The sequence below is a fragment of the Mastigoproctus giganteus genome, chromosome 14, assembly GCF_048544385.1.
Source record: "Mastigoproctus giganteus isolate SK-2022 chromosome 14, ASM4854438v1, whole genome shotgun sequence".
NCBI classification, from domain to species: Eukaryota; Metazoa; Arthropoda; class Arachnida; order Uropygi; family Thelyphonidae; genus Mastigoproctus; species Mastigoproctus giganteus.
This window is the reverse complement of record NC_143588.1, coordinates 105,167,974-105,187,943: the sequence shown is the minus strand read 5'-3', so window position 1 is coordinate 105,187,943 and position 19,970 is coordinate 105,167,974.

Genomic DNA, 19,970 nt, shown 5'->3' with positions numbered 1-19,970 from the left:
ACATCAGGCCCATTGATATACCCCGTATAATGCAAGTATCCCCAAGACTTACCTGGGGTGAGCAGTTAAGTTCAGTCTGAAAAAGGTACATTTAATATGAATTAAAGAAATAATAATTCATCAAAAATGGCATCCAATACCCCTGTCCACTTTCGCGCTTCGCGTTATAGTTGATCTAATGCTTATAGCGCCACCTCAGGAAAAAGCACAAACGCCCAATTTCAGTTGTTTCGAGGCCACATAGCAGATTTCCTCTTGATCGTCTGAGGACAAAATGGATGGAACTCATTTTCAAAATACAATGTATTAATACAAACATGTTACAATTAACACATTTCCGACCCTTTTCAGATCTTTCAATCATCACAGAGAAACGCAGCGGTGATGCTGCTGTTGTTGTAGTTGTTGTGTGTTGAAGATTTTGGCACATGAGCTACAGCAGCCATATTGTGCCTTTCAAATTATTAATATAATACTGTAGTTTCAAGCTTTGTAAGCTTTTAGAAGTGAGAGAACATCCTTATCTTCTTAGAATGGAGAAAAATTGATCTACTTTTGCTTCATTTCCCAAGATGTACTTCATTGTTATCGGTTCCTGGAAAGTTCTGTGAGATAGGAATGTTTCCAGGTTTTCTTAGTGATAACAGGGGCACTAAAGGAACAGTACGCAAACCCAGTAATTCCCATATACCAGTGTCCTGGTATATACGATAAGCCGGTATACACCTGGCTCCTCCGTGGGCAGGAGCAGCAGTGCGTAGCACACGCTTCTTGATTAGACCGGGGTTCGAACCCTTGACCACCAAACACGGAGGATGTGGAAAGGTCAGGGAACGACCACCACCTATCCCCGGAGCAATATGGCCTTAGTTGCTAATGCTCCTAAAAACCAAATAACCAACCAACAGCCGGTATACACAGTGCGCCAATTAATTAACGAGACTGCGTGCGCTCTGCATTTAGTATTAACGTAAGAGACCAAAACAGTACATGATTATATTCGCTAGAGTATGCTTTTTCCAACGAGTGCAGGTTGAAACTTGTCCGGTCAGTAGTTAGCGATTTGTGATGGAAAGAGTAATAGTAGTTTTGTGCATGTCGTCAGAAAATTGAAAATGGAGAAAAGAGCAGTTATCAAATTTTATTGTAAATTGGGAAAAAGCGCTACGGAAACTTTTGACGATTTATAAAAAGTTTATGCTGATGAATGTGTGTCTCGACCAAGAGTTTGAATGGTTTTCTCATTTTCGTAAAGGACGTAAGTCGTTCGAGGATGATTCCCGACCTGGCCATGACAATGCATCCGCACATTCTGCCGTCAACATCAAGCAACTTTTGGCAAAAAAAAATCGATTCCAGTTATCGAACCCCCCCCCCCCCCATTACTCGGATTTCGCTCCCGCAGATTACTTTTTGTTCTCCAAAATCAAAACAGCATGAAAGGAACGCGATATGGGACAAGAGAGGGCGTCCAGGCTGGAGAGACCGACCAACTGGAAGCGGTACCAGAAGTGTTTTCAAAACTTGTATAAAAGATGTAAACAGTGTGTACACATCGGAGGTAATTACTTCGAAAATATATAACCTTACTTTTCCGTTAGTGTTATTATTTTTTTTTTTATTATTATTTTTTTTGTAGTAGCGTCAGTCTCATTATTTAATTGGCACACTGTACATCCTTCTGGCTGGCAACAAAAATGCGATTCACATTTAAAAACCACAATGGAAGAGGGAAAATATTATCTACAAAGCTATATAAAATGCAGCTGTCTTATTATTTTCAATAATGGTAAGGAAAATACTGTACATAATTATTATTGATATTAGAAAACAGAATAAATGTAAAAGACATAAAGTTGAAATTAATTCAGTGCAATTGTGTTATTTCTATAAACTGCTAAGAATATACAGGGTGTTTCAGTTAAACGTTTCAGAACTTCTAAGAGGGGTAGGGTACATCCTGACAACTCGAAATCATATAGCAATGTGGGGTCGGAAATGCTTTCCTGAAGCGGTGTTGTACACAGAAGCACCATAAAGAAAAGAGACCGTAAGTGAGAAATCGTTTTAATAATACATGAAAAGAAGCAAAAGGTACATGGATTAAAGTAAGTGTTCGAAGTTTCTTCCACGGACTACAATGCACGCCTCATATCTCCGACGCATGGACATCCGAACATTCTGGAATACTCCAGGCGAATTTCTTCGGCAGCTACTGCGATTCTTGCAACCAGCTCCTCAGCATTGTCAACAGGGGTGTCATAAACTAGTGATTTCATATGACCCCAGAAATAAAAATCAAGACATGATAGGTCGGGTGACCGAGCAGGCCAACGCACGGGACCACCACGTCCGATCCACTGTTGACCAAATGTGACATCCAGGTAGTTACGAACATCTCCGCTATAATGGGCAGGGGCTCCATCGTGTTGGAACCACATTGTCTGTTGCGTCGATGCAGAAATCTGTTCATCTCTCAAAAGTTGTGGCAATACTTGCTGCAGAAAGATCAAGTAGATAGGTCCGGTTAGACGACACGGTAACAGGTAAGGTCCGATGAGGTGATCTCCCATAATACCGGCCCATACATTGACCGAAAATCGAATCTGTGCTGCACGACGTCGTATTGCATGCAGGTTCTCGACCGCCCAGATATGGTCGTTATGCGTGTTGAAAATTCCCTCCCTTGTGAAGGATGCCTCATCGGAAAACAACACTTCAGCAGGAAAAAGGGGATTTGTAGCACATTTTCCAAGGTACCACTGTGCGAAAGCAATACGAGGTTGAAGAAACTTCGAACACTTACTTTAATCCATGTACCATTTGCTTCTTTTCATGTATCATTAAAACGATTTCTCACTTACGGTCTCTTTTCTTTATGGTGCTTCTGTGTACAACACCGCTTCAGGAAAGCATTTCCGACCCCACATTGCTATATGATTTCGAGTTGTCAGGATGTACCCTACCCCTCTTAGAAGTTCTGAAACGTTTAACTGAAACACCCTGTATAGGGTGATTCTAAATTATTGTCGGGGTTTTTGTGGCCTATAGTTTTCAAACCGGAAAGAACAAAATAAAACTGCTTATGGAATATGAAAGTGTAACTCAAAACGTTTTACCTATAGAATCAATACTGCAGAATGAAAACAACTTCAACATGCGCGCCTTTCGTGGCACGTAAGATGTCCAAGTGATATTCAATTTCCCTCCAAGTGTTCTCCAGCATTCGCGGTGTAAATATTTTGATCGCAGCAACAATCGCTTGATTTCTTCCCTTATCACCACAGGAAGAAATCAAGCGGCGTAAGATCGGGCGAATCCGAAGGCCACGGAATCGGTTCACCATGCCCAACCCAGAGTCCAGGAAAATTCATGTCAAAAAATTCTTGGACAATAAGGGCCCAATGTGGCGGTGCACCATCTTGCTGGAACACCACATTTGGCTGATGATTTTCCAACTGGGGTAACAGATACAGCTGTAGCATGTCCAGTTAGGTCACCGCTGTCACTGTTTTTCGGCAAAGAAAAAGGGCCCTAAAACTTCCGAAAATAACAAAGCACACCAGACATTGACCTTTGGACTATCTCTTTCGAATTCTCGAATGGCATGAGGGTTTTCTGATCCCCATATTCTGCAGCTATAACGATTTATCCTCACCGATACGTAAAACGTTGCTTCATCACTAATCTCCAAAGGTAATTTTCATCAGTTTCGACATTCGAAGTCTTGGACAAATTGGGAACGGCGGGGTTTATCGTTCGGCTCCATACTGCACAATCTGCAGTATGGAGGCAAAAGTGGTTATGAACAGTCGTTTGTACTATACCTAACTGCAAAGAAGCTCCGCAAATTTCTCCCATATTCACAAAGAATGCACAGATTGGAGAAATCCCAGGTGCTATCTGACACGAACATACCTGCTAAGAAGCTCGTCTAGTTGATTTTTGTGGGCTTCGAGAAAACGCTTCGTGGATTCGATCAACATCTTTCTGAGAAGTGCTCGGTCTTTCCGCTCCTTTTCGGTGCAAAACACTACTCGTATCTTGAAATTGCTTTAACCAATGTCGGATAGCATTATCTGAAGGTGGATCATTTCCATATTTTCTGTAACGACGTTGCATTGTGATAACGGACTTTGTTTCGAAAAACCAAAGTGCGCACATTGCCTTCTCTTGAACAGTCGCCATTTTGAAGTAATGCCGTCAATGCGGCGTTGCCAAATAAAAGCCAACCGCGTTAGCCGTGTGGGTAAACTGCCTGTCTGGCAACCCAAAGGTCGCGGATTCGAATCCCGCCTCGGGCTTGGATCAGAGTACTGCAAAAAACTTGGGAGGTGCATCATGGCCATAGAAGCCGATGCGCTAACTAAAACAAACAAAGCCAAATAAAACTTTTTTGAGTTACACTTTAATATTCCGTAAGCAGTTTTATTTTATTGTTTCCGGTTTGAAAATTTTCGGCCACGGAAACCCTGACAATAATTTAGAATCATCCTGTATATCCTTAAAATCAATACACAACACTCATAAAAAATCTCTTTTTATTTTTGAAACCCTCATAGGTTGCACAGTGATTACCAGAACCTTCTTCACAGACCGGATGAATAAGTCCTAGTTCGAATTCCATCAATGACACTAGGAATTTTTATGGACTTCTTTCACAACGTCGTTGGTTGGTCTCAGGCGAGTGTCTTGGCTTTTTCTTTTGGAAACTCGAGTTTGGCGTTCTGAAAATAGGAGCTCGATAGACATAATATACAGGGTGTTTCAAAAATGATGGTCAATAACATAAAGGTGAAAAGTACAATTTTTTTTTATTATTATTATTATGTCTAAGGTGGCACCTAGACTTACGTCTGTCTTCACCTGATAAACTGAATTTGTGCAGAACCTCTGCGAAACAAGCCTGGATGGCAGGCCTCTACACCACCAGGGAGCAGCCGGCATACGGACAGCTTCTCCCTAAATAGCACATCCACAGGAAGTAGTGCAATACCGGTGGGTGCCAGCGATCCCGCTCCCAGGCCGCCAACACCCGAGAGCCAGCAAAAAAAAAACCATAGATAATCAAAGTGTATACAACAAAATCTTATTTAATAAGCATTAAATTATTCCAATGTCTTCTCTGTTGAAAAACAGTTACTCAAAACTATTGTAGTGCTTGAAATTTAGCCTGATTAGCAATAAGATCATTATCACAGCCTCTAACTAAATTACCAATCTGCACTTTTAGCCTTTCTTTATGTTTAACATACAAACTACACTCATATAATAAATGACTCCAAGTCTCAGGTTGACCGTATGCACATAAAAGAGAGCTGACCAGACCAAAGTAATGTAGTCTAAAATCAATGACCCATGGCCAGTTAAAATAAACGACGTTACCACAGAAGGAAAAAAACCATTTGTTGTTACTATCATAAGGAAATGTTGAAATGAACAATCTAGTCATCTCCCCAGTTACACTAAGATCCCATCTCTGTTGCCATATACCAATCGTGTTAGAACATTTTCCTTAGCTTTAGATATCTCTATAGTGACATCAGATGTAATATTCACGAAAGAAACAACTATGCCTTTTTCTTATGTAATAACAAAAGGCCCGATACACGATATACAAGTCTAGAGGCAAATGCCCGGCCAAACCCTGCATAGCATTCGTTGAGACTGTTCTGCACAAACGAGAAATAACATAAAGCATTGGGCGCTGAATCGATAACAATTTCTGTTTAAATTTAACTTTAGTAACACTGAAGTACCACGCTGATGCTCCGTACGCAACAATGGGTAAGAAGACTGCCTTGTAGTATAAATTTAAAACCCTCCTTTTAAACCCCCAATCTGACCTAGTTAATCGAATTATTGCCACACTAAATTTTTTAACTTTTTTGTGTAAGCAATTTTAATATGGATAAAACTATAATCTATCATCAATTATTATACCTAGATATGTCACCTCAGATACTAGGGGAATCTGCCTCCCCTTAATTAAAGCTTTTGGCGGTCGCGCATAATTCATTTTCCCCTTAAGCAACATCATAACAGTTTTAGTTGTAGATATCAATAGCTTATGCAGATCAACCCATAACACTAGACTCTCTAACACCTGAGCCACTGTTATTTCAAGCACAGACCATTAACACATAAAACCAAATCATCTGCATAAGCAATCTTATGCAGATTTTCAGCTGATTGTTCTAGCCATAAATTAAGTACTAAGTTCCAAAAAAGTGGGCCCAATACAGACCCTTGAGGATAACCTCTCGAAAGATTCCTATTAAACTGTAGATGCTTAGCTTTAAGCATAATTTTCCTACTAAACATAACTCTGTATCGTTCTATACAATAAGTCTGGATATTGCATACCCCTTAATGCAGACAGAATACTCTCATGCCACACCATGTAAAAAGCTCCAGTAAAATCTATAAAGATGGCTAACACATACTTATCCTCTGCCTGGTTGGTGAAATTCATGTGACCATTAATGGCATCCTCTGTAGAATGCCCTCTCTTGAAACTATACTGATAAGGCAGGGTCAAATCAATTTTATCCATGACTTGGTTCAGTCTTAAATATAACAATTTTTCAAAAATTCGATTTTTTACCCGACTTAACTAACAGCTTAATCAAACCAATTTTCCAGCTCCCAGGAAAGGTACCTTGAAGTAAGCATTTATTATATAAGTTTAACAAGATGTTAGGATAAAGTTCAATCACTTTAAGAACAGCGATATTCTCTACTAAATCGATTCCCAGAGCTTTGGAAATGTTAATTTGCTTAGAAACGGCTCTCAATTTCTCTATAGTGAAAGTTGAGAGTGAATCTCAGTCGAGATTCACTCATGAGGGCATCATCAGTGTTACATAAAGCAGAATACCAAAACTACGAGCCATGTCCTGTTAAGAAGAGAAAAAACACATTCGGCTGATATTCTGCCATTGTGGAAGCACACAATTCTTTGAAAGGTCAAGATAAATTGTCCAATTAATTGACTTTTCAAATTAAAAAAAAAAAAAAATGGCCACTAAATCTGATCATAACGATTCTCATTCATTTTTTTGTAAAATGCAAGTTTTTCCCACTCCATAAGCAGTGTCCATTTACTTGAACAGAAACATGAAAAGTCGCTTCATCAAAAAAGCATGCTTTATGTAAGAAACTGTCTTATTCAGTTCGTTTTTAATAACTGCTGCAACACTTGAACTTGATAAGTAAATAATCGAAACCTTTTATGAACATCTTCTAGTACGGTTTTGAAATTTCCACGACGGGCCTAAAATTCACTTTCTTTGGTTCCATGGAAGGTATTATAAATGTTTTCCTGAAATACACTGAGTGGACAGAAATCGTGTGATACCAACCTAGTAATGGGTAGGCCAACCTTTCGCTGGGATAATGGCAGTAGCACGGTGAGGCAAAGTCTAGTTCACAAACGCGTTACAGTATTTCCATCCAAGCTTGCTGCACCACTGTCTATAGTTCCATCGCATTCTTGGGTGGAGGACCTTTCAGTTGAAAACTCGGAGCTCCCAGGCTTGCCTGATAGCCCCAGTAAGTCTCTGGTTGATAGTGGACCCTGGCACGCCTCCTCGGGGCCAAGGTTGGGAGTCGGGGAACCTGGTGTCCCTTGGCTGCAGTCGCCAGGTGCCGGCACTCAACACAGCACATATACACTTGCCAGCCTTGGCATTTTGAATTTCAGAAGCTACAGCAGTATATAGGGGAAACCCTGGAGACCGCAATTAAACAAATACACCTTGACCTTGGGTGGTGGATCCAACGCTTGAACAGACCTTTCCACAGCATCCCAAAGATGCTCTACAGGGTTCATATTTGGTGAACGGGGAGGCCATTCCATGGTGGTAAAATCTGCGGAATGCTCTTCAAACCATGTTCTAGTAACCACTGACAATGCGTAACCATTGTCCTGCACCTCTGTGGGGAAGTGCATTGTCCTGCTGGAAGTCCATTGCCCTGTGGGTGCACGCTGACCATGAAGGGATGCAGATATTCTGCAGGGTTAGACCCATAACTGGGCTGTTCAGAGATTCATTTAAACCTAGAGGTCCAGTGTGCCAGTTGATTACACCCGAACTTTACTAAACGTCCACCTGCCTCAACAGTTCCTTGTTGACATGATGGCTACATAGATTTGTGCAGTTTCCAGCAGATACGCACCCTCCCGTCCGTTCCAAATAACTGGAATCATTGGACCAGGAGACCCATCTCCAATCATCCAAGGTCATCAGTGCAGATGTCTTTCATCCAGATTTTTCTTTCATAGTTTAATGAATCCTGTCAATGATGCAAGGGACTTATAATGGCTATTTTTCCTCCCTGCCTGAGTTCATCAGTCCGTCGTCGAGAACAAGATCCTCTTCCAGAAAATCCTTTTTTTTTCATAAAAACATGCAGAATAACCAGAGATCTATTTACATTCATAACACTGCATACACAATCAAATAAATTCCTAGTTTTCGAGTAACTCTACGTTGCAGATGTCATGTTGTCCTCTCAGACAGAACAGTACAGGAACTCTGCAACTTAGGTAATACTAGACTTTATGTAAGTTTTTGCTGGCCGGTGCAAACTGAAAAAAATATGGAAGCGTGTTATTCATCTATAGGGATAAAGGGAGGTATCGTGAAAATATCGTAATGTGAACCCAATAAGTTTTTTTTTTTTTTTTTTTTGTAATTCGTTCCAAGTCCTTGGAAATTGAAAATTTTGTTATATTACTAAGTTATTTATCTCTCTAAAAGGTCATATTTATAATGGAAATTGCACTGCACTTCATCATTATCATGTTCCCATTTTAAGAATCAATTTTGAACGCCTTTCTGATATTTTTCTTAAGCACGTTTCTGGAGGTCACAACCAAAAAAAAAAAAAAAAAACAAATTGCACTTTCCGGTTTATTCTTCGGCTTTTCTGTTTGCACAATCTATTATAAATGGGTAGTAAACTCGATCTTATTTCATTTACCCCCAGGGGCTCACATCTGGTGAGTATGGGCTTGGCACACCCAGGGTCCTGAGCTGAATATCATCATTCTTCTCTTTCTTGGTGATTCCCTTCTACTTTTCTCTGTCTCTCTCTGTCTCTCAGGGTAATTCAATTTTTTTTTTTTTTTTTTTTTTTTTTTTTGGCTAGTGCAGCATAAGCCTCAGGCTTACTTGCACCATATGGCTAATAATAATAATAAATAATAATTTGCAATAATACCGATAACTGGAATTCAGTGGGTTTTTACGTTACAGTATTATGGTGAAATGAGTTCCCCTTCACTGAAATCTTCAATTATATAAAAACCAAATTTTCAGAAACTTCTCTTCATTCCTATTTACGTATTACAATGATGAAGGGAAAGGAACCAACAGAAAGTGCAAGTGCTGGCAATGCTAGGAAACGAAACAAAATTGATTTAGAAATGAAATTTGATTTTTTGACAAAGTTCTTGATGACAAAGTTTGTCATCTGCAAGGGAATTAGGTCTCACTGCTTCAATAGTGAATACTATTTTAAAGGATAGTGCACGTATAAAAGAACATGCGAAAGGATAAACACAATTAAGATCAACAGTGATCACAAAACAGCTTTCAGATGGAAAAGCTATTAATAATGAGGATTGGAAATAAGATTCAGAAGCAAGTGCCCCTGAGTCCAATGACCATTCAAGCAAAAGCAAGATTTATGAAGATATTAAGGATAAGTACAGCGAACCCCAAGCTAAGTTTGTGGCAAGCAACGGGTGGTTTAATAGGTTCAAGCATCGCACTGGTTTCCAAAACATTAAAGTATGCAGTGAAGTCACCAATGCCAATTCTGCAGCTGCAGAGTAATTTTGTGATGTAAGAGAAATCTTACTTGATCCACTCAAGGCTTTAAACACCTCAATCATATCTCCCTGCGGGTGCCTGGTCTTGATATGCTGCAATTTGTGGAACCGAAGGCTTTATAGGTAAGGGCACCCTTTTGTTCTCTTGCGAATCTGGTTTTCCTTCTCTGCACCCATTACAGCAGTTCTACTGTATTTCCCTATGTATAAGACGCACCTTTTTTCAAAAAATTTGGGGTCTAAAAACTGGGTGCTTCTTATAGAGGTTGATTTTTTTACTTGCATTTCCCACTTGTTGTCTTTGCGCTCATTGTTTCGCACTTGTTACCGGTATATTAGGTTACATTTTGCCACGTTCTGTCCAGAAATGGCACAGAAAAAATTTTCGTACAGTGCTGAATTCAAGTTAAAAGTGATCCAGTTTGCAAAAGTGAATGGAAATCGTGCTGCTGAACGTACGTTTGGCCCCCCCAACTGAGAAAACAATCCGAGACTGGCAACGGGAAGAAGAAACCCTACTGAAAATGCCACAGCAGAAGGCCACGAGAGGCAAGTCAGCAAAATGGCCTGATTTAGAGAGGGAACTGAAGTATGGTTTGTTTGTTATTTGGTTTTTAGGAGCACTAGCAACTAAGGCCATATTGCTCCGGGGATATGCGGTGGTCGTTCCCTGACCTTTCCATATTCTCCGTATTTGGTGGTCACGGGCTCGAATCCCGGTCTAATCAAGAAGCGTGTGCTACGCACTGCTGCTCCTGCCCACCTGGCTACGGAGGCGGGGATTGAAGAGCAAAGGGCAATTGAAATTCCTGTGTCCACAAAGATGGTTCAGCATGAGGCAAGAAGAATTGCTGATGAAAAAGAAGTTACTGATTTCAAAGGACACAATTGGTGCTTCAGGTTCATGAAATGGACTAAGCATGCATACACCCACCAGACTTGCCCAAAAGATGCCTGAAAGATTTGAGCAGAAGGTCCTTGAATTTCATCGTTTTGTCATTCAATGTCGAAAGACACATCAGTTTGAGTTGGGACAGATTGCAAATATGGACGAAGTCCCCCTTCAATCTGATGTCCCAAGTAACAGAACTGTTGATAAGAAGGGGGTGAAAACTGTAACTGTGAAGACAAGTCATTTAAGAAGTATGGCATTTTAAATGCCATAGATGGAACTGAGGACGAGGCAACATATGAAGACAGTGATTCTCTCAGAGAACAACTGTATAATGGCTTGTTCTCTCAGAGAATAACTATAAATTTACTAGCTTGTTGTGCCGACGGAACCAAGTTGCCTCCTATGCTGATTTTCAAACGCAAAACAATGCCAAAAGAAGACATTCCTCGAGAAGTGATTGTCCACGTTCATGACAAGGGTTGGATGGGATGAAGATCTGGTTTGAGAAAGTTTGGAGCAGGAGACCAGGTGGGCTCTTACGCAAACCTGCCCTATTGGTGCTTGATCAGTTCAGGGCACACATAACAAAAAACACAGATTGCTGCAGAGCAAAAAACAAAACTTGCCGTCATACCTGGAGGCTTGACATCCCAGCTCCAAACACTTGATGTCAGCATTAACAAACCCTTCAAAGCTGCCATTAGACGAATGGAACCAATGGATGAAGTCTTCTGGGGACAATTTGACACCAGCAGGAAGAGTGAAGAAACCAACTATAGGAGAAGTTTGTACCTGGGTAAAAAGATCCTGGAATAATATCAAGACTGAGATTGTTGTCAAGTCATTTAAGAAGTATGGCATTTTAAATGCCATAGATGGAACTGAGGACGAGGCAACATATGAAGACAGTGATTCGTAATCAGACACAGATGAGGACAAGCTAATGGATGGGAGTTTTGACAGTGATGGGGAGTTGTATGAATTTTATGATGAATAAAACTTGAGTTCAATAACTTTATGTAATACATTTTTTTTTCAAATTTCGGGCCCCAAAATTAAGGTGTCTTATACATGGGGAAATACGGTACATCCTGTATAGTGTACATGTGCATCTTGAGTACCTGTATACAGTACTCAAGGTGCAGCCTAACCATGGCATTATACAAAGAGATAATCACCTTCTTAACCCTGCTAGCAGAGTTTCTGTATATCACTGACAAAACTGCGTGAGCTGTCCCATCAGCACTAGCTTCACAATTATCCCAGGTCTTCTTCATTTTCCACTACCTCGAATGGATTACTACAGAACTGTTGATAAGTACTCTGGGGTTACTGCTGCCCACGTGTTACCGAAGTTTCAATGTTAAACTTCGCCTGCCATTTCTCAGCCCATCAATTGAGTTTTCCTGGAAACTGTTTTGGTAGCTCATCCTGACAACTGTCATTAAGCACACTGCCAAACTTTGTATAATCCAGACTTAAGACATTAAACATGATATGCCTTCATCAATATCATTGATAAATATTGAAAACAACAATGGATCCAGCACTGAATCCTGGGAAACTGCACTAATAACAATAGTCCATGAAGAGCAGTGCCCATAGTCAACTGCTCCTGTTTTCTTCCACTTAACCATCCCTTTATCCATAGCAGTAACTTGTGCTTAATGCCACCTTGCTTCACTTTGTAGAGCAGTCTATTATGTTCAATAGTATCAAAAGCTTCCTGTATATCACTGTACAGAAATCCCAGTATATGAAATCAAAATTCTGTTTTGCACCTAGTTCCTTGGTCACTGCACCATAGTAACCAATCAGATAGGTTAGACAAGAGGTGCACTATAGCCAGTGTAGCTTATGCGCCAACACACACACACACACACACTAGACAAGATTGCCCCTTAACAAATCCAAGCTCTGAATGCAGTATAGTTGCTTTCCTGCCAGGATGGTCCTGCATTACTTTTTTAACCAGTGACTCCATTATTTTTCAGGAAGAGACATTAAGCTAGTAAATCTGTAATTACTCATCACATTTGATCCCCATTTGTGAAGTTTCTGTAATTGCTTTATATGTTGAGGATGATGACAAGTGCATTTTAAAAGCAAAAAGATAATTTTCGGAGGAAAATCTTGTTAAATTTTTTGGATATTCTTTATTAATTATTTTTATGATTAAATCATTATTATCTACAATGTGACAAAGAAAAATAACTTTGTTTTAGATAGTATACAATATTAACAAGAGAAACTATTTTTGAGGCGTCGAAATTTTCAACATAAGTAAATGGCACTAGCTAGCTGCCGTTCTTCCTGTTTTTGCCGATTTGTGCCTTTTTGTAAACTCGTCTTAAATGCGGTGCAATTTCTCCTATTATTATTGAATATCCAAGAGTGCTGAATTTTGCCCTATCTCTTTTAACAATTATTAACTTCCCTGTATCATCTACAAAACTATCTTCTCTGATTACTCTTTTGTGAAATGAATACACACATGAATATTTTGTGACAGTATAATTCTTGTGGTCAATTTTGACAGGCCACTTCTTTTTAAGTTTTTTTCATTTGGGAAACAAAATACACTAAATTTATTATTTACTTATTTTTCAGATGTTTTTCACATGAAACATGTTAAACTAAGCTTCATGTTGGTATAAGTACTCTTCTGAATTAAGATTGACCACTACTAAAACTAATTAAAAGTATGGATTTGATTCAAACATCTACACCAGCTACATTATTGTTTTGTAATCTAAGTAATTTCTTCTCCACTTTCCTTTCAGTTTGTTCGTTCAATTCTGGAATATGCAATGCAAGTGTGGATCCCTTTTGGTATAAATAATATTAATACACTCGAAAGAGTTCAAAAATCTCTCCTCACATTCTTAGTTTATAAATCAGATTTAGACTATTTTATGCATAAATATAAAGATTGGTGTAAAATTTTTAACCTTCCCATGTTAAGAGATAGAAGGAATATATTTGATTGCATCCTTCTACATTCGATTCTTCAAGAAAAAATAGATGCTCCATTGCTACTGTCAAGTATTAACTTCAATTGTGCACCTTTGAGGGAACATAAAATCATTTTACATTTCATTTCCAAATTTAGGACAAACCTTCTTAAATTGAATTTTTCAACAGAACAGCTGCATTGTTAAATGGAAATAAAATTTATATTTTTATTAATAAAACCAGTGTTAAAAATGAATATCACACACTTGTTATAGCCCATTCATGTTTTGTATTAATTCTTTATATTGTTAACTCTACTGAAGATTATGTTTTACTTTTATATTTATGTTATTTTATTTACCAAACTGTTTTTCACAAATGTAAGGCTTTTTGCTGTTTTTTGTAATTAATAAAAAAAAAAAAAATTATTTAAGGGGTGCCGTTATCAAAAAAAAGGTTGAAAACCACTGGTGTAAGGCAATGGTCAGGCCACATCTTGAGTACTGCGTACTGGTCTGGAGGCCTCATTTTAGGAAGCTGTAGAGTTGCTAGAACCAGTACAAAGAAAGGCAACAAGATTGGTGAGAGGAACAAAAGGGTTGCTCTTATGAATAAAGGCTTAAGTTCTGCAAGTTGCACCGTCTGGAGACTAGGCACATGTGAAGTGATCTGATTGAGGTGTATAAGGCCTCGAATGGCTCGAGCAGGCTCAATGCTGATGAGATTCTCTTTGCTCAGATTACGAAGGGGTTCAGAACCTGGGGGGGGGAATAGATTCAAATTGAGGAAAGACAGTTGCAGAATAGATGTGCAGAAGTTTGCCTTTAGCCGGCAGGTGGTTGATTGCTGGAACAGACTTCCATTTGTTGTTGTGGAAGTTGATAGCAATGGACACAAAGTAGTGGGAGTGAAGTGGCTCAGGGGAAAACCAAAGGGAATGATTCTCCAACATCAGAGCTTGCATAAAAAAATGTGCAACTTGTGAAATGTTTGCAAACCTTTTAAAACAAGACATGATCCAGCCAAAGAGGATGGCTTTGTGTGTGCTAGGTGCAAAGTGTGAAGAAATTAGGCACCAGCTCAGCATTCTGACAGGCATTTATGAAAGTTTGAGGAGCCCTCAAAGGAATTAAAATGGATTGACCACCAATCTCTCAACTTATCTCAGTGCCAGAGCTCAGCCTTGTGCATCAGACAACAGAGCAGCAATCTGCAAGGCAGAATGGGCTTGTCCCACAGAAGCTAGTTATTCTCGGTGACTATTGTCAGGGAAACAGGAAATATGTTGTGCAAGAAGGATAGGTGGAATAGGACCAGAGTATGTCTGCCAGGGGCAAAAGTAGATGATGTTTTAGAGCAGATATCATCTTTTAAGGGCACAAAAGGTGATACTCTTGCATGTTGGCCATAATGATAATAAGAGTAAGAGATCTGAGAACTTAAGAGAGGATTGAATCACGTTGTGCCAATTTACGTCTATGGATTAACTGTAGATAACACTGCTCAGGTTATGGACAAATCAAATAGGTATTTTGCATCTACATTCGCAGAATCAATTCTTTAGGGAAGGGGATGCCAGAAGTTTATCAAACTCTAACAAGGAGCAAAATTGACTGTGTTAACTGAATGGGCTGGTCCCACAGAATGTATAAGCAAGCTTTGCAATATCAGGGCCAACAAAGTCAAAACAAGCCCTTTTGATTAAACCAAGTAATTTAGAGGCTCTGGCAGTTACTTTAATAATGAGTTGTGTAAGAGCCATTACTAGTTCTTAAAATCCCTAAATCTTTAATTTCATGAGTTCTTTTAATATGCAAAGATTCCAAAGTGTAATTGTGACAGATTGTGTATGAGGATCTGAATGGGTAATGACATTACATTTATCAAAATTCACATTTAGTCCATGACTTTTAATCCATTGGTATATCAATTGAATACCTTTTTGCAGCTCCTCACAATCCAAAAATTGATTAATTTCTTTGTACAATTTCACGTCATCAGTGTAGATAAGAATACCGAATTTGGCTTTCTGTACACAAGAAGATATATCGTTAAGAAAAATACTAAAAAGTAAAGGGCCAAGAGAGGAACCCTGGGGAACAACCCCTCTGTATATTAATGAGCTTCGAATGAACGTCATTATAACAAATAATACTTTTCCGATTATGAAAATAGTCCTGAAACCAAGTAAGAGCAAGTCCTATTACACCCAGTTCAGCAAGTTTATTACATAAAATTTTATGGAAACTCAAGTCAAAAGCTTTTTGAAGATCTATATAGATGGTATCCAGCTGTCTGTTTTTGTCAAGGGCTTCCCCAATGTCATGTTCCATTGTAAGTAAATTTGTGATCGTTGACCTTGCTTCAATAAAACCGTGATGAGAGAAATGTAATTTATTATGTTGTCTATAAACAATATGTTCCACAATTTTAGTCATTAGGCTAGTTTTGTGGATAGGACTAAAAGAGGCAGGATTATCTTTATCGCCTTTCTTATAGAAATTTGAATTTTTCAACTTCTATAAGAAAGGTGAAAAAGAAGGGACAAATTGTAGTTACCTTACTGGGTAAATTCCCAGTTTGAATATAGTGTTAATAAAGCGTAGCAATTGTTTACTTAATACAATATAACAATTTCTCCAAAAACCCATTGGAATATTAACCAGGGTGGTGTTATGGTTCAAAGGAAATTTACTAATAGTTGCAACTAATGTCTGGGTTTATTTCAAAATTACAGATATGATCATTTCCCATATTATTCTGAAAAATATTCATTTCATTGTTTATATCATTATTTGATGAATATAGTTTTTCAAAGAAATCCATGAATTCTTCCATTGTAGGAAATGGTGTATTTTTTTTTCTGTTTTTAATTGCTGTTTATATCTATTTTATTTTGTGGCACCCCCACTCAAATTTCTGCCTGTTATATCTGATTCTGTGTGTGAATGCGTGGGTACACACACACACACACACACACAATTAAGAAATATGCTATATGATAGTTATTATAAAATAATTATAAACAAAATTACAATTCATAATACAAATTATATATACTTATATAATAATTTTATTCTTTATATAGGAGTACTAAATAAACATCAATTATAGACAACCACAAAATTAAAAACATACCATACAATGGAAGGTATTTAAACACTTGGTTTATAATTTTCAATGAGATATTTGCACCTGGTGTGATTCACAGATCTTTTTGATATTAGGTGGAATATTGGAGAGAGACATACTCTCATTTCTTCCTCAATCATTGTTGTCTTTCCCTCTTGTGAGTTTTTATAGTGGTAAGCACAGAAATCCTAACTCGATTAAGTAAGATGTAGAAAATTGCAACAGAATTACACCTTTTTTTGCAATATGAGGATATTCATTCTTCATCTCTATCCAGAATTCTTCGATAGATAGTTCTTTATGTTTTAATTTCAAACCGCCATCATGCGTATTTCAGTTAACCCCTCCTGATCTATGACACTGAGCTTTGAATGGCTTGAAACTGATGCAATAAATGGGGTTCCTCAACCAGTCGCAGCCTTCAGTACGTAAGTTTGTAAAATAGTACTGAATGTTTTTTTTTCAGTGCTACAAAAGCACTAAAAAAAGTGTAGATGGGCAGCCCATCTACACTGCTCAGAGAACTTCATATCTAACTGCACAATTACCCCAGGTCTTTTTGATTCTCCACTTCTCTGAGTGTAGTTCCACACAGTTCATACATTTCTCTTGGGTTAATTTCTCTTGGGTTACTGCTACCCATATGTAGTACTTTGCATTTGCCAATGTTAAACTCCCAGTTGCCTTTCTCAGCCCATCTGCCTAACTTCTAGATTTTGTTGCAGTAGCATCTATGTACATATTATGATAGTAATTAAGCTATGTATGCAAGCATAAATTTACTTTTATTGTGATAACCTGTGGAAAATATTCTTCCGATTTTCACAAATCATTTGATTTCGTTAATTGGAAAGGTAATAAAGACCAAATTTGTGCTTTACTCTTTACTTTTATAGCCTGTGGATAATATTTCTCCTATTTTTTTATTATCAGAATCGGCATTTAATAGAATTAAAATTCAATTTGCAAATGGGATCACAATAACCGGCATTTACCACATATTGTATAGTGAATGGAAAGCCCATCGTAAAGTGAACCAATTGTAAAGCGGGGTTCATTGCACATAAAGATACAAAGATTATACATTAACATAGAAATAAATAGAAGAATAGCATAACAAGTAGAAAGATAGCTATTAACAAATGGGAAATGTCCAAATCAAGGGTAAAAAAAAAAAAAAGTATGCATAACATCATAAACCCAATATCATGAAGAGAATCGCAGAGTGCAGGGAGTACCTAGAGATATCATCACACACAATAATTGGAGGACACCACACAACGTGAACTCATCCATCAACCAGCCAACCTTCTCCAGATAGTTCTGTGAAACTCTTTCCTGTCCACAGCCATATCCAGAACTTACTTGTTCATAAGTGTCATAGTTCTTTTAAAGAAGGAGTTCTTGGATATATTAAACCTTGAGTTACTGATGTGGAATGTAGTCTTGTGTCTAGTAGCCGCCACTGGAATGTGAAGATCAATCTGGCAGATAGGTTGATCCAGTGAAGATATGATAGAATAGTTTTAGATCAAGTACAGTTTGCCGAGTTTCTAAAGATTGAAGCTTGCAGTAAGAACACAGATTGAAGTAGAAAATACAGTGGTAAAACATAGTATTACTTCTGGAATGATAGTGTATGAATTTAATTTGAAGTGATTCTATTTGCTGTATCAAATATGTATAGTGTGGGTTCCATATAGGAGTGGCAAACTCCATATGGAGTACAGATGCTTTGAACAGCACTGAAAACTGAGGATCTAAAAATCTGTACATCTGCCATTTGATGAAGTCAATTTGTTTTTTTGCTTGGTTTAATATATTTCTAACATGTTTATCAAACCTGCATCCAGCAGTAAAAGTAACCCCCAGATCTTTAACTTTGGCATATATTTATTTCATTTTGTTTATATATTTATTTTATTCCTTTCACTGAGAGAGCAGGGGATATGCTTGTGATTTCTTAAAAAACATGAATAAATTAAACAATTCCATTATTCGCAAAGCTAGCAACTAACAATTAAGGATTTAAATGACACTTTCCAGAAAGGCGTGAAAGATTCAGAGAACAAAAGAGCATTACATAGTTAAAAAAACCAAATTTATTCTGAGTAGACTGGTTGCACAAATACACATATTTTTAATGGGATTAATGATGCTGCACAAAGCAAAACTGGTATAACTTGTTCATAAGTGTCATAGTTCTTTTAAAGGAGTTCTTGGAGATTTCAAACCTAGAGTTACTGATGTGGAATGTAGTCTTCTGTCTAGTAGCTGCCGTTGGAATGTGAAGATCAATCTGGCAGATAGGTTGAACCAGTGAAGATATGATAGAATAGTCTTAGATCAAGAACAGTTCGCCAAGTTTCTAAAGATTGAAGCTTGAAATAAGAACAGAGATTCGAGTAGAAAATGCAGTGGTAAAACATAGTATTACATCTGGAATGATAGTGTATGAATTTAATTTGCAGTGATTCTATTTTTGTATTTGCAGTGATAATATTGTATACTATCTACAAAAAGTGATTTTTCTTTGTCATGTTTTAGATAATAATGATTTAATCATTATGAAAATAATTTATTAATAAAGGATATCCAATGATTTGTGGAAGTACTGTTGATTCTTTAAGTTAGAATTTCTTATGGATCAAATTTGAATGATAAAAACCAAAAATTTAACAAGATTTTCCTCTAACAATTATCTTTTTGCTTTTAAAATGCACCTGTCATCATCCTCAATATATAAAGCAATTGCAGAAACTACATAAATAGGGATCAAAAGGTGACATGAGTAATTACAGACCTACTAGCTTAATGTCTCTTCCGGAAAAATAATGGAGTCGCTGGTTAAAAAAGTAATGCAGGACCATCCAGGCAGGAAAGCAATTATACTCCAGTCAGAGCTTGGATTTGTTAAGGGGGCAATCTTGTCTAACCAATCTGATAGGTTACTATGGAGCAGTCGTCAAGGAACTAGGTGCAAAACAGAATTTTGATTTCATGTACTGGGATTTCTGGACGCTTTTGATACTACTGAACATAACAGACTGCTGTACATAGTGGAGCAAGGTGGCATTAAGCACAAGTTACTGCTATGGATAAAGGGATGGTTAAGTGGAAGAAAACAGGAGTAGTTGTCTATGAGCA